We start from the raw sequence: 14,835 nt of genomic DNA on the forward strand, positions 1-14,835 counted from the left end.
TTATCTACACACACACACACACCAACCTTTATCTCCACACACACCAACCTTTATCTCTCCACACACACACACCAACCTTTATCTTCAACACACACACCAACCAACCTTTATCTCCACACACACACCAACCAACCTTTATCTCCACACACACACCAACCAACCTTTATCTCCACACACACCAACCTTTATCTCAACACACACACCAACCAACCTTTATCTCCACACACACACACCAACCTTTATCTCCACACACACTCCAACCTTTATCTACACACACACCAACCAACCTTTATCTCCAACACAGAAGACCTCTTTCCTCTCCAGATTGCAGAGTACTGACTGGGAGTCCCAGGTGAGACTAAATTGATTGAAAAGGAGAGGTGGAAAACCTGGACAGAGGATCAGAGGCCTAAAAAAGGTGCCTGGGGGAGATGTGTAAATCCCGAACTAATGGAGATAGGACAGGAACAATGACTTATTGAGAGTGGCCCGGGTCACATGGTCACAAGGGGGATCTGCTGCCTTATGAGGGTTTTTTTTTGTGAGATCTCTATTAGTAAATGCAAATATATATTTGTAGAATTATATACTTAACCACTTTCCCACCGCGCCATAGCGAAAATACTGCTACAGCGCGGTGGAGTTATTCTGGGAGGACGTCCCTGGGGCGCGCTCCCAAAATCATCTGTGAGCGCCGGGTCTAGAAGACCCGGCGCATCACAGATCGTTGTAAATTGCCGCTGATAGCGGCCGTTTACCACGTGATCGCTCCGTCAAATGGTTCCTCCCTCTCCTCTCTGTACCGATGGGTACAGTGTGAGAGGAGGGGGGGGGGGAGTGGGTGTCAGCAGCAGCACTGTGGGCTGGATCTGTGACTATTGCAGTCACAGATCCAGCCATCCCTCCCTGCTCAATACTCTGCAATACCCCCCATACTGTCTGCAATACCCCCTACACTCTCCAATACCCCCCATACTGTCTGCAATACCCCCCATACTCTGCAAAACCCCCCCCCCACACTCTGCAATACCCCCATACTCTGCAATACCCCCCCATACTCTGCAATACCCCCCCCCCCACACTCTGCCACACCCCCCCCCCCCTCATACTCTGCAATACCCACCCAAACTCTGCAATACCCCCCATATTGTGCAATACCCCCCATACTCCGCAATACCCTCAATACTCCACAATACCCCAATACCTTGCAATACGTTGCCTATGGGGATTTTTAAGTAGCGAAGTTTGGCACAATTCCACGAGCGTGTGCAATTTTGAAGGGTGACATGTTAGGTATCTATTTACTCAGCGTAACTTCATCTTTCATACTATGCAAAAACATTGAGCTAACTTTACTGTTTTTTTTTAGCACAAAACTGTTTTTTTTAAAAAACACGCGTTCAAAAAATTGCTGCGAAAATACCGTGCAAGATAAAAAGTTGCAACAACCGCCATTGTATTCTCTAGGGTCTTTGAAAAAAAAAGCATATATAATGTTTTGGGGTTCTATGTAATTTTTTAGCAAATAAATGATGATTTTTACATGTAGGAGAGAAATGTCAGAACAGTGGCGGCCACCAACACCACCCCCCCCCTGCACCGCCCCTATTCGGTCAGTCAGTCGGTGGGACGGTTGGTCGCACTTACCCCATCACAGCCTGGTTTCCACGGCGGTGGTGGTGGCGGCGGCCTCCGTTTCCTTCCTCCTTCCCAGCAGCCAATCCGGAGTTTTCTCTTTTCGGCCAATCAGAAAACGGGTCTCCCACCCGCTTCTGATTGGCGGGATTGAGCATTAGTGTTACCACAGCGAATATTAATTCGCTGTGGTAACACTTGAGTGGGCTCATGGTGTAATGATCTGCGCCACGAGCCACCCTATTTTGAAGCCTACTAGAACCTATGGCTCTAATCAGGTGCTGCAAAAAAAACACTCCCGCCGCTGTAATTCAGGTGCTCGGCATCCTGAGGGATGTGCTTCTAATGGATGGGCCGCCAATGGTTTTGATGTAGATGCGGGTGCCACAGGGAATCTCTGTCTCTCTCTCTGCCTCTCTCTCATTCAGCCTCCCCTCTCTCTCTCATTTAGCCTCTCTCTCATTCAGCCTCTCTCTCTCACACTCTCATTCAGCATCTCCCTCTCTCATTAAGCCCCCTCTCTCTCTCAATTAGCCTCTCTCGCTCTCATTCAGTCTCCCTCCCCCTCTCTCTCTCATTCAGCCCCTGGTTTTGATGTGACGGGCCACCATTGGTTTTGATGTAAATGCGGGTGCCACAGGGATTTTCTCCCTCTCTCATTCAGCCCCTTTCTCTCATTCAGCCCCCTCTCTCTCTTTCAGCCTCTCTCTCATTCAGCCTCTCTCTCGCTTTCTCATTCAGCCTGTAAGCAGCTGTCAGTGATAGGGCAGTCTAGTGCTGCAAGAGCAAGTGGTAAAGTAATCATATGTGTTCATACTGCAGTCAAATTGTTATGTTTTTGTAAGTATTTATGTCTAACACTTCTGCCTCTATAGTGTCTCCAACACCATTTTGGAGGAGCCCTGTGTTCTGATAGGCCGCACGAGATCTCAAGAGATTTGGGCGACCATTTTTGGGTGGTTTCTTTTTATAGTAAAGCTCAGGTTTGTTTTAGGCAGAACACGTGTGGATGTAGATAGGGACAGAGACCCTGCTTGTGAGGGAGAGACAGGAGAAGCCAGGGAGAGTGTTCCGGCCTGTGAGGGATAGTTTAGGGGTCCTACGGAGTCCTGCAGTGGTAACCTTGGTCGGATGAAAGACTCCCAGCTGCTATGGGTAATGTGTTTTCAGCCTCTTCCAATAAGCATTGTGTGCTGGGGTATATAATATACCATTAAGTGGGAAGTGCCTGTGATACTCAGAAAGCCACATCACTTAGAACTACAGTATCTGTACTGCATATATGTGCCTCCATGCCTGGAGAGGAAAGACTGTTACTACTACCGCCTCTCGGTAATAAACGTTACCTTGTTCAAAGAACTTTACGTGTGTACCCCTCTGTGAATCGCCGCACCCCTCACCCCACTTACATTTTGCGTAGTCGGCAGGATGTCAGTTCCATTGTCCTCAAGCGGGGGAGCGGCTAGAGGGTCCTTCATGGCACCGTACGGAGCGGCCTTAGCACTGATTCCAAAATTCAATGGTGCAAATATTCCCCTGACAGATTGGGTGGAGAGACTGGACAGCTCGGTCCGATTGTTCGAAATACCCGCAGCACACTTTGCAGATTTGGCTGTTAATGCGCTAGAAGGAGAAGCCCGCCGGGCTGTGATGGTTCTGCCCGAGAAGGAGAGAGATAACAGAGCCGCCATTGTGGCCCGCTTAGAATGTTTGTATGGTGAGAGTACCTCCATAGCCGAACTCCGTAAGAATTTCTACAGTCGGGAGCAGTATGATCAAGAGACTATTCCTCAATTTGCAGTGGCATTGCAGGAGATCTGGTGCCGGTTGGAGGAGAAAATGGCCCCCACAGGAACTGGAGTTGCTAACCCCGATCAGCTAATATGGGACCAGTTCCTCGCTGGTGTGTGGTCCCCTTCATTAAAAAGAGCCTTGAAGGATCGAGTGAGGGCTGATGGTACAGTGAATTTTGCAGTGATAATACAAGAGGCCATCGAGAGGGAACAGGAAGAGTCGAACCATGAACGGGCTGGTGCCAGAAGCCAGGTTACCCGCACTCAGGGAGCCGGGTGGCTCTTGGGGGGCGGGAAGAAGCGACTGCCCCATGCCCTGCCACAGTCTCAACGGTGGAGACGCCCTCGATGGAGAAGGTCGTACGAGACTTAGCTGAGATGGTCGCCTCCCTCAGCCAAGAGGTGGCAGCCTTGCGGAGAGGGTCAGAACAACCCCGGGCGGTGACCAACCCACTCCGGAGGGACCCAGATACTGACCGAAATTGCTGGCAGTGTGGACGGTTTGGCCACATCGCAAGGGACTGTGCGAAACGGGGAGCCCAGAACGTACAAAGGCATCCTTTAAACTAGTGATTCCCGTGGTAGAGGGGCGACCCGCGGGAAATGTTCAGTCACCGCCTCAACGTGATCCTACAATGATTTCTGGTTGCCCCGTGGCGACAGTGATGTTCAACGGACAGCCGGCCAGATGTCTGGTGGACACTGGATCAGAAGTCACTACCATGGCCTATTCATTCTATCAGCGACATTTTGGGCCGACCCCAACGCTAGACCTCTCCTGGGTGAGACTGAAAGCTGCCAACAACCTTCCTATTCCAGTAGTAGGGGTCACTTGGATGTCCATGAATGTATATGAGCAGATCCTTCTAGGGTTGGAATCGTGGTGACTCGGAATGCCTCTTTCCCAGAGATCCCAGTAGTGTTGGGCATGAACGCCCTAAAGGAACTGGACTTAACACACCTCCTTCGGGAGGCTTCAACACAAGCATCTGGGCAATCGGAACCACAGCTGCAGAATCTGATCAAAGCTTGTCGGGCAGCTCAGACGCAGAGCCATAAACATACTGAGAAAGTGGGGCTTATCCACCTTCCTGCCCGACATCGGGTTATTATACCCCCACGCCAGGAGTTGGTGTGCCCCCTTCAGAGGACCCGTCAGAGGGGCCACTGTGATGGTAGAACCACAACGCAACCTGGAAACCAAAGGTGAATGGCTGGTAGCCAGAACTTTGTCTGTTGTCCGTGAGGGGCAGGTGTTGGTGCAACTGGTTAACTTGGGGTCCACCCCTATTCAAGTGCTCACGGACGTGACCATTGCCGAGTTATATACAGTACCCAAAAGCTGCATTACTGACCCTTGCCCTGGGGTGGAGGCCGCCTGTGCTGCTCTGCAAACGGCTCTACCTGATTCAGCAGAAGCCCATCTTCCGAAATTGTTAGCACAACTAGAACTTCCGGTGCCGGAAATGATTCTTGACCAACGTAACAAGCTCCAGCAATTAGTTCACAGACATATGATGGCATTCTCTCAAGGCCCTGAGGACTACGGTTGTACTAATGCTTCGGATCATTCCATCCACACCGGAGACACAGCTCCTGTTCGGGAAAGATATCGCAATATACCCCCCGCTCTTTGTCAAGAGGTCAAAGACTTGTTACGCGGTATGCTGAAAGGGGGGGTGATTCGAGAGAGTGCGAAAAAAAGATGGCAGCTTACGTTTTTGTGTGGACTATCGCAGATTAAATGCCTGTACCCATCAGGATGCTTACCCACTACCCCGGGTCGAAGAATCCCTAATGGCCTTGGGGCAGGCACAGTACTTCTCCACGCTCGACGTGAAAAAACGGCCTTTATCACCCCTCTGGGACTATTTGAGTTTAATCGGATGCCCTTTGGCCTGATCAACGGTTGATGGAACGTTGCTTGGGAGACTTGAACTTTGAATCTGTCCTGATTTATTTAGATGACATTATCATCTTTTACAGAACGTCCGAGGACCATTTGCTACATCTGGATCAAGTCCTCCAGCGATTGACCCAGTATGGCCTTCGGCTCAAACCAGAAAAATGTCATCTCATGAGAACCAAAATCCAGTATTTGAGCTACGCTCCTTTTTGGGACTTGTGGGTTACTACCGCAGATTCATTCCGAACTTTTCTACTATTGCAGCCCCCTTGACCCAATTGCTGTGCGGTCAGCCTGTTCATCACAAGGGTAAATCTTCTCCCAGTATCATTGACAGTTGGGGGGCAGCACAGAGTGAGGCATTGGAGGCCCTCAAGGCGCAGCTGACTTCTGCACCCATATTGGCCTACGCGGACTACCGTAAACCCTTCCGGGTGTACACCGATGCCAGCCTTCAAGGACTGGGGGCTGTGCTTGCTCAGGAGCAAGATGGAACTGAACGGGTCATCGTTTATGCAAGTCGGAGCTTGCGTCCTACGGAACGTAATCCAGTCAACTGCAGCTCTTTTAAACTGGAGTTGTTAGCGGTAGTCTGGGCCATCTGGGGAATTGTGAAATAAAGGAATATATTATGTACATCAAGTGCCAATATAAAACCACAGCGCTGTGAGAATAAATAAATATTCAAATCTAAATGTATATACAAGTGTACAATGTGATATCACAATTATGAGTGAATAAACTCATAAATTTGTAAACATGCAAATAGGTGGAAAAAAAAAAAGTTTGTGATGTTACAAAAAACGTGAAGTATTTAAGGCCCCATACTCACGAGCAAACATGTCTGCTGAAACTGGCCCGCAGGCCAGTTTCAGCAGACATGTTTGGTCGTGTGTGGGCGCGAGCGGGCCGAATTCCAGCAAACATTTGCCCGCCGGGCCTTTTCCCAGCAGACAAATATTCCTGGACTTGTTTTAAAACAGTCCGCTGGAATTCTGCCCGCTCGGACATGTACGGTCGTCAGTACAGACCTACCGTACATGTCCAGGCGCCCGCCGTCCCTCGCATGCGTCGAATGACTTCGACGCATGCGTGGAAGCATTTTAAAGGCGGGCCGCCCACGTCGCCGCGTCATTGTCGCGGCGACACCGCGTCATCGACGCGGCGACACCGCGGACACGCCCCGCGTATTGTTTACGCGCGGACTTCTGTACGATGGTGTGTACAACCATCGTACAGAAGCCCTCTGGCAGACATGTATGGTGAAAACGGTCCGACGGACCGCTTTCACCATACATGTTTGGTCGTGAGTACCCGGCCTCAAAGGAAAGTTCATGTGACTTCAAAATAGTTGATCCACTCTTCCAGGACTTCCACCACACCTCAGTGTCCAGTGCTCCAATCCCCCCTCACAGTGGACACTCACCACAATATTCTGCCTCCCACTCTCGTGTTTGGCTAACGAGCTTGTAATAAGAGTATCTCCAAGGTATCACCAATATAAATCTCAGTGTCAAATTCAAGGAATTTCCAAAATGATGATGCAAAAAAAGAAAAAAGTGCAAAATAGTGTAAAAACGTAAGACCAGTTTATTAAAACACTCAAATGAACCTTCAAAAATTGCACTCACAAAACGAAATCACAAAAACAGCTTTGTGTGATAACAGATCACTGATCACTGCACACTTCAATCTCCTTAACTGTAGATAACAGTGGTCACGGCGGACCCTCGATTAACTGGATGATCTCACCACAATCCTTGGCACAGCACACCACTTCAAACGATAACTCCTTAACTCGATAGTACAAACCAGCTAAGAGATGGCTGCAAACAGTCCTTGATGTAACTTGGAACTTTTTTTCAAACATGGATTAGGCCACGCCCCGACATGTTTCGACTTCCTGTCTTATTCATGGGTATGGCCGAATCCCACATTCCCCTCTATTTTATATGCTCAGGGAAATTAGCAGCGAATCAGATCAGAGAGTAACGATTAACACACCGCCACCTGCGTGTGTGTATCGCACTATCTGACAGCGAGAGCGTCACCCGGTCACGTGTGATGCCGCGTCCAATGGGGTGAGAGCTTCGCCGTTTCTATGGGCGGGAGCTGTGTGTAGCGTCTCACTCGTCAGTCCAGCAGCAATGAGCGCGACCAATCGTGCTGCGCTTCTCTTGTGTCCAATCATCCTGCCGGAGAGTGACGAGTGAGCATTAACTATCGTCAGGGTGCCGCGTTGTCCTAACAACGGGGGACGCGACCACCTGGTCACGTGTACCCCGTGGCCAATAGACATTCTTCGCAGCAATAACCCAGACGGAGATGCAGTGTACATATGGTGCACTGACATGTCACACAACAGTTTACTATTTTTAAAAAGGAGAGACCAAACTAACAAATTAGTATTAAAAATTTAGAAGTGTGTGAACATAATAGTACTTTATCAAATGCTGGGGGAAAAAATGATCTAAAATAAGGAGACGGTCTCTCGAGAGTCCCCATAACCACCAATCCTCAGTTATTACACACTAAATAAATAAATACATTCATTATTGGAAATTAAAAGTTAAAATTTAAAATTAGCACTATAACTTTGATCTGATATACAAATACTATTAGTAACAGTATTTTTAATATATAAATTATGTATAAATCGATGCATTAAATATAATGTATACGTCTGCACATTACCACGGGAATATCAAGACCCAAACATTCGGATCAACATGCCTCTAAGTAACTGTCGTGCATTTGAGTGAGTACATAAATTAAAATACAAATTAAAATACATTTAAATTGAAGATACTACTCGATTTAATAATGGAATAAATGGTTAATGGTCACTATTGATTACGGATAACCCAATTTTTCATGAATGACAGACATCATAATGACAAAATAAATTAAATTAAATGAAAACTAGGTGTCTGACCATAAACTGACACTTACAGAGAAGAGGGTTTAACCACTTGCTTACTGGGCACATAAACCCCCTTCGTTCCCAGGCGAAATCTCAGCGTCCGGCACTGCGTCGCTTTAACTGACAATTGCGCGGTCGTGCGACGTGGCTCCCAAACAAAATTGGCGTCCTTTTTTCCCCACAAATAGAGCTTTCTTTTGCTGGTATTTGATCACCTCTGCGGTTTTTATTTTTTGCGCTATAAACAAAAAAAGAGCAACAATTTAAAAAAAATATATTTTTTTTTTACTTGTTGCTATAATAAATATCCCAATTTTTTTTTTAAAAAACTATTTTTTTTCTCAGTTAAGGCCGATACGTATTTTTCTACGTATTTTTGTAAAAAAAAAAAAAAAAAATCGCAATAAGCGACTGGTTTGCGCAAAAGTTATAGCGCCTACAAAATGGGGAACAGAATTATGATTTTTTTTATTATTTTTTTTTTTACTAGTAATGGCGGCGATCTGCGATTTTTATTGGGACTGGGATATTGCGGCGGACGTATCGGACACTTTTGACACAAATTTGGCGCCATTCACATTTATACAGCGATCAGTGCTATAAAAATGCACGAATTACTGTATAAATGTGACTGGCAGTGAAGGGGTTAACACTAGGGGGTGAGGAAGGGGTTAACTGTGTAGCCTGGGTGTGTTATAACTGTGTGGGGGAGGGGGTGACTGGGGGAGGTGACCGATGCTGTGTCTCTATGTACAAGAGACACAGATCGGTCTCCTCTCTCCCTGACAGGACGTGGAGCTCTGTGTTTACACACAGAGCTCCACGTCCCTGCTGTCACCTGCCGTGTCACCGACGATCGCGTGTACCCGGCGGACATCGCGGCCGCCCGGTACACGCATCGGGTCTTCGGCGATGCGCCGGGACAGTTTTTACCCGCCGCGCGCCACCCAGTGGCGCGCGCGGGTAATGCACATAGAAGGCCGTGTTTAAACGGCCACTTGGCACTTGAGAGCCGCGCTGCGGACGTATTTCGTCTATAGCGCGGATCTCAAGTGGTTAAACTTGTATCACCCATGCTAATTAGCTTATTAACCTGCATTCCAGTAATTAGGTACAGCCCAGAAATGAACAATAAAAAGAAGAATATTAGGAAAATATTAACCCATAACATATGTAAATGATATAGATAAACAATATGGAGAAAATGCTAGAGAAATTGTGTATCTCAAGAGTTATTAATAAAACAGTTGAGGTCAACTTCTATATTTAAACCCCGAGGCTGAAGACATTTAAGCAGGTATATCCACTGGGTTTCGCGTTGTGAGAGGTCCCTAATCCTATTTGAACCCCTCCAACCGAAATATACCACGTCGATACCACAGAATTGAATCAGAGATGGATCCTGCTTATGTCTCTTTTTAAAATGCATCGAGACGCTGTGATATTCAAAGCCCTTTTTTATATTCGCTAAATGTTCAGCGATTCGCACCCTAAGCAATCTCTTTGTTCTCCCCACATAGAGTAGACCACATGGACACCACAGTAAATAGACCACGTAGGAGGAGTTACACGTGCTGAATTCTTTAATCTCAAAAGGGCTACCATCACTTCCTACTACTTGACATATCCCCCTGTTGTGTATTTTGACTGTTCGACAACAAATACACCTTCCACAGGGAAAAAAACCTTTTAAGTCAATTTTAATAGAAGGATTCGGAGGATCCAGAAAAATGAACATCTACTACCTAATCAGAGACGGAATTCTGACTCACAGGCTTCTGGAAGTGGTCAGTATGGCCCACAATTTGAATCACCTGCAGCACCTAGACGAGAGAGAGATGATTACCAATATGGCCAAAATCATCAATCACCTCGCCCTTATTACACACAGGGTGAACAGAACCATTGTCAGTATTATCCTCAACAAGAATATCAACAGTGGTATGCACACCCAGCACCCAACTATTATCATCATCAACCACAGCCTTTTTTAGGGCAGAGGGGGAGGGGGAGAGGAGCAACCCCGAAGAGACCTCCTCACAATGCCCACAACAGGGGGGGGGACAGGAATGGACAACCATATCCTCACTCCAAGAATGGAGACTACCCCCAAAGAGAAGAAGGGGCTGTAGGGCCGGACGGAGAAAGCAATCCAAAGAAAAGACCGAGGAAAACCTAAATACAGGGATCTTTAATCTAAGTAAAGTAGTGTTGAATCCGAAAGAACTGAACATACTAAATACTGGCCTAAAATGTGCACCAAGGAGAGTCATTAACAAGTTTAATTTGTACATTGATACCCATAAATTTATAAGGACTCTTAATATGAAAAAATATTTTCTGAGTCATCCGGCAGAATCATCTGTAAAGAGCATTGCCGCCCCAGTGCACATAGATAGTGGCCTAAAAAATAGATCCCTATTTAATCCCCAAAACCCAAACAATCATTACATCGAGGTCTTCAAGCAGTTAGTGTTGAAGGATATTGATGAACTACCTCAAAAGAAGAAGGTGAACCCAGAATTTATAAAAGAAGGAATAAAAAGCCTTGAAAGTAATAAGGAGATTATTATCCGTCCTGCGGATAAGGGGGGCGGAGTGGTCGTTATGGATAAGGAGTTCTATCTGAACCAACTGTCCACACTTTTAAGCGACCCTGCCACCTACAGGAGATTGGGTTCAGACCCTACTGAGGATTATAAATCTCAACTGGATGCTCTAGTTTGTTGGGGATACCGGACTAAGGCCCTTAATGCCAAAGAAAAAGCCTATCTAGCCCCCTCTGTGTGTAGGACTCCTGTGATATACACGCTACCTAAGATTCACAAACACCCAACAGTCCCACCAGCACGACCCATTGTAAATGGGATTGGATCTGTGACTGCCAGGTTGGGAGAATACTTAGACAAGTTTCTCCAGCCGAGTGTCCGTAACACCAGGGCGTTCCTGAAAGACACAACGGACTTATTGACATCTTTGGAGCTATTAAATATCAATCCTGAGTCCAACATAATTTTGGTAACAGCGGACGTAGCGTCCCTTTATACTATAATCCAGCATGAGGACGCTGCGCTGTCATTAAATTGGGCACTGAGTAGGAGGGATGACATTCCCCATGTCCAAAAGAAATTTTTGGGCCAAGCCTTGGAGTTCTGCATGGCGCACAACTATTTTTGGTTCAATGGCTTCTTCTTCTCGCAGCAGGTTGGCGTGGCTATGGGGGCAAAGTTTGCTCCCAGCCTTGCCAACCTGTTCATGGCGGAATGGGAAGATAGATATATCTTTCGTAATCAGAAACAACAGCTCATTTTCTATCGCAGATTCATCGACGATCTCTTACTCATCTGGGAGGGATCGGAGGTGGATCTTAGATTGTTCCTGACAGATCTCAATAACAATAGAAACAACATCAAGCTTGAATACAATATTAGTATGAATTCAGTAGATTTTCTTGATGTCAACATCGAACATCTAAATGGAAAATTGAAGACCAAAGTACATTTCAAAACAACCGATCGGAACAGTTACTTGTCGATCCAGAGTGGACATCATCCGGCGTGGATAAGCAATATCCCGAAAGGACAGTTCCTAAGAGTGAGGAGAAATTGTACTGAGGAATCAGACTATGTAGAACAAGCAACTAAGGTTGAAACAGAGATTTGTACAGAAGGGGTACAATGAAACTAAATTGAATAACATCATAAGAGATGTAGCAGAAGTACCGAGGGAACAGTGTTTAAGGAAGAAGGAATCTGTTGGACCTAATAGCCGGCATCAATGGGGTTTTTTAACAGGTTTCCACTCTCAATATAAGGATGTTGAAATGATTTTTCTCAAGCATTGGCCCATCCTGGCCAGAGACACACATTTGGGCACTGTAATACCGGAGCAACCTCGGTTTATTTACCGAAAGGCACCTAATTTCGGAGATAAAGTTGTCCGGAAAATTCTGGATCCTCCGAATCCTTCTATTAAAATTGACTTAAAAGGTTTTTTTCCCTGTGGAAGGTGTATTTGTTGTCGAACAGTCAAAATACACAACAGGGGGATATGTCAAGTAGTAGGAAGTGATGGTAGCCCTTTTGAGATTAAAGAATTCAGCACGTGTAACTCCTCCTACGTGGTCTATTTACTGTGGTGTCCATGTGGTCTACTCTATGTGGGGAGAACAAAGAGATTGCTTAGGGTGCGAATCGCTGAACATTTAGCGAATATAAAAAAGGGCTTTGAATATCACAGCGTCTCGATGCATTTTAAAAAGAGACATAAGCAGGATCCATCTCTGATTCAATTCTGTGGTATCGACGTGGTATATTTCGGTTGGAGGGGTTCAAATAGGATTAGGGACCTCTCACAACGCGAAACCCAGTGGATATACCTGCTTAAATGTCTTCAGCCTCGGGGTTTAAATATAGAAGTTGACCTCAACTGTTTTATTAATGACTCTAGAGATACACAATTTCTCTAGCATTTTCTCCATATTGTTTATCTATATCATTTACATATGTTATGGGTTAATATTTTCCTAATATTCTTCTTTTTATTGTTCATTTCTGGGCTGTACCTAATTACTGGAATGCAGGTTAATAAGCTAATTAGCATGGGTGATACCAGTTTAAACCCTCTTCTCTGCAAGTGTCAGTTTATGGTCAGACACCTAGTTTTCATTTAATTTAATTTATTTTGTCATTATGATGTCTGTCATTCATGAAAAATTGGGTTATCCGTAATCAATAGTGACCATTAACCATTTATTCCATGATTAAATCGAGTAGTATCTTCAATTTAAATGTATTTTAATTTGTATTTTAATTTATGTACTCACTCAAATGCACGACAGTTACTTAGAGGCATGTTGATCCGAATGTTTAGGTCTTGATATTCCCGTGGTAATGTGCAGACGTATACATTATATTTAATGCATCGATTTATACATAATTTATATATTAAAAATACTGTTACTAATAGTATTTGTATATCAGATCAAAGTTATAGTGCTAATTTTAAATTTTAACTTTTAATTTCCAATAATGAATGTATTTATTTATTTAGCGTGTAATAACTGAGGATTGGTGGTCATGGGGACTCTCGAGAGACCGTCTCCTTATTTTAGATCATTTTTTCCCCCAGCATTTGATAAAGTACTATTATGTTCACACACTTCTAAATTTTTAATACTAATTTGTTAGTTTGGTCTCTCCTTTTTAAAAATAGTAAACTGTTGTGTGACATGTCAGTGCACCATATGTACACTGCATCTCCGTCTGGGTTATTGCTGCGAAGAATGTCTATTGGCCACGGGGTACACGTGACCAGGTGGTCGCGTCCCCCGTTGTTAGGACAACGCGGCACCCTGACGATAGTTAATGCTCACTCGTCACTCTCCGGCAGGATGATTGGACACAAGAGAAGCGCAGCACGATTGGTCGCGCTCATCGCTGCTGGACTGACGAGTGAGACGCTACACACAGCTCCCGCCCATAGAAACGGCGAAGCTCTCACCCCATTGGACGCGGCATCACACGTGACCGGGTGACGCTCTCGCTGTCAGATAGTGCGATACACACACGCAGGTGGCGGTGTGTTAATCGTTACTCTCTGATCTGATTCGCTGCTAATTTCCCTGAGCATATAAAATAGAGGGGAATGTGGGATTCGGCCATACCCATGAATAAGACAGGAAGTCGAAACATGTCGGGGCGTGGCCTAATCCATGTTTGAAAAAAAGTTCCAAGTTACATCAAGGACTGTTTGCAGCCATCTCTTAGCTGGTTTGTACTATCGAGTTAAGGAGTTATCGTTTGAAGTGGTGTGCTGTGCCAAGGATTGTGGTGAGATCATCCAGTTAATCGAGGGTCCGCCGTGACCACTGTTATCTACAGTTAAGGAGATTGAAGTGTGCAGTGATCAGTGATCTGTTATCACACAAAGCTGTTTTTGTGATTTCGTTTTGTGAGTGCAATTTTTGAAGGTTCATTTGAGTGTTTTAATAAACTGGTCTTACGTTTTTACACTATTTTGCACTTTTTTCTTTTTTTGCATCATCATTTTGGAAATTCCTTGAATTTGACACTGAGATTTATATTGGTGATACCTTGGAGATACTCTTATTACAAGCTCGTTAGCCAAACACGAGAGTGGGAGGCAGAATATTGTGGTGAGTGTCCACTGTGAGGGGGGATTGGAGCACTGAACACTGAGGTGTGGTGGAAGTCCTGGAAGAGTGGATCAACTATTTTGAAGTCACATGAACTTTCCTTTTAAATACTTCACGTTTTTTGTAACATCACAAACTTTTTTTTTTTTTTTCACCTATTTGCATGTTTACAAATTTATGAGTTTATTCACTCATAATTGTGATATCACATTGTACACTTGTATATACATTTAGATTTGAATATTTATTTATTCTCACAGCGCTGTGGTTTTATATTGGCACTTGATGTACATAATATATTCCTTTATTTCACATACTATTTATTTTAAACAGCAGCTAGGCGCTTTAACTTCTTTCCATTTGGCGCAGTAGTGGGTTATCAGTCGGGCGCAGTTTTTGATACCCCAATCATCACATCTGG

The sequence above is a fragment of the Rana temporaria genome, chromosome 1 (genome assembly GCF_905171775.1).
Source record: "Rana temporaria chromosome 1, aRanTem1.1, whole genome shotgun sequence".
Lineage (NCBI taxonomy): Eukaryota > Metazoa > Chordata > Amphibia > Anura > Ranidae > Rana > Rana temporaria.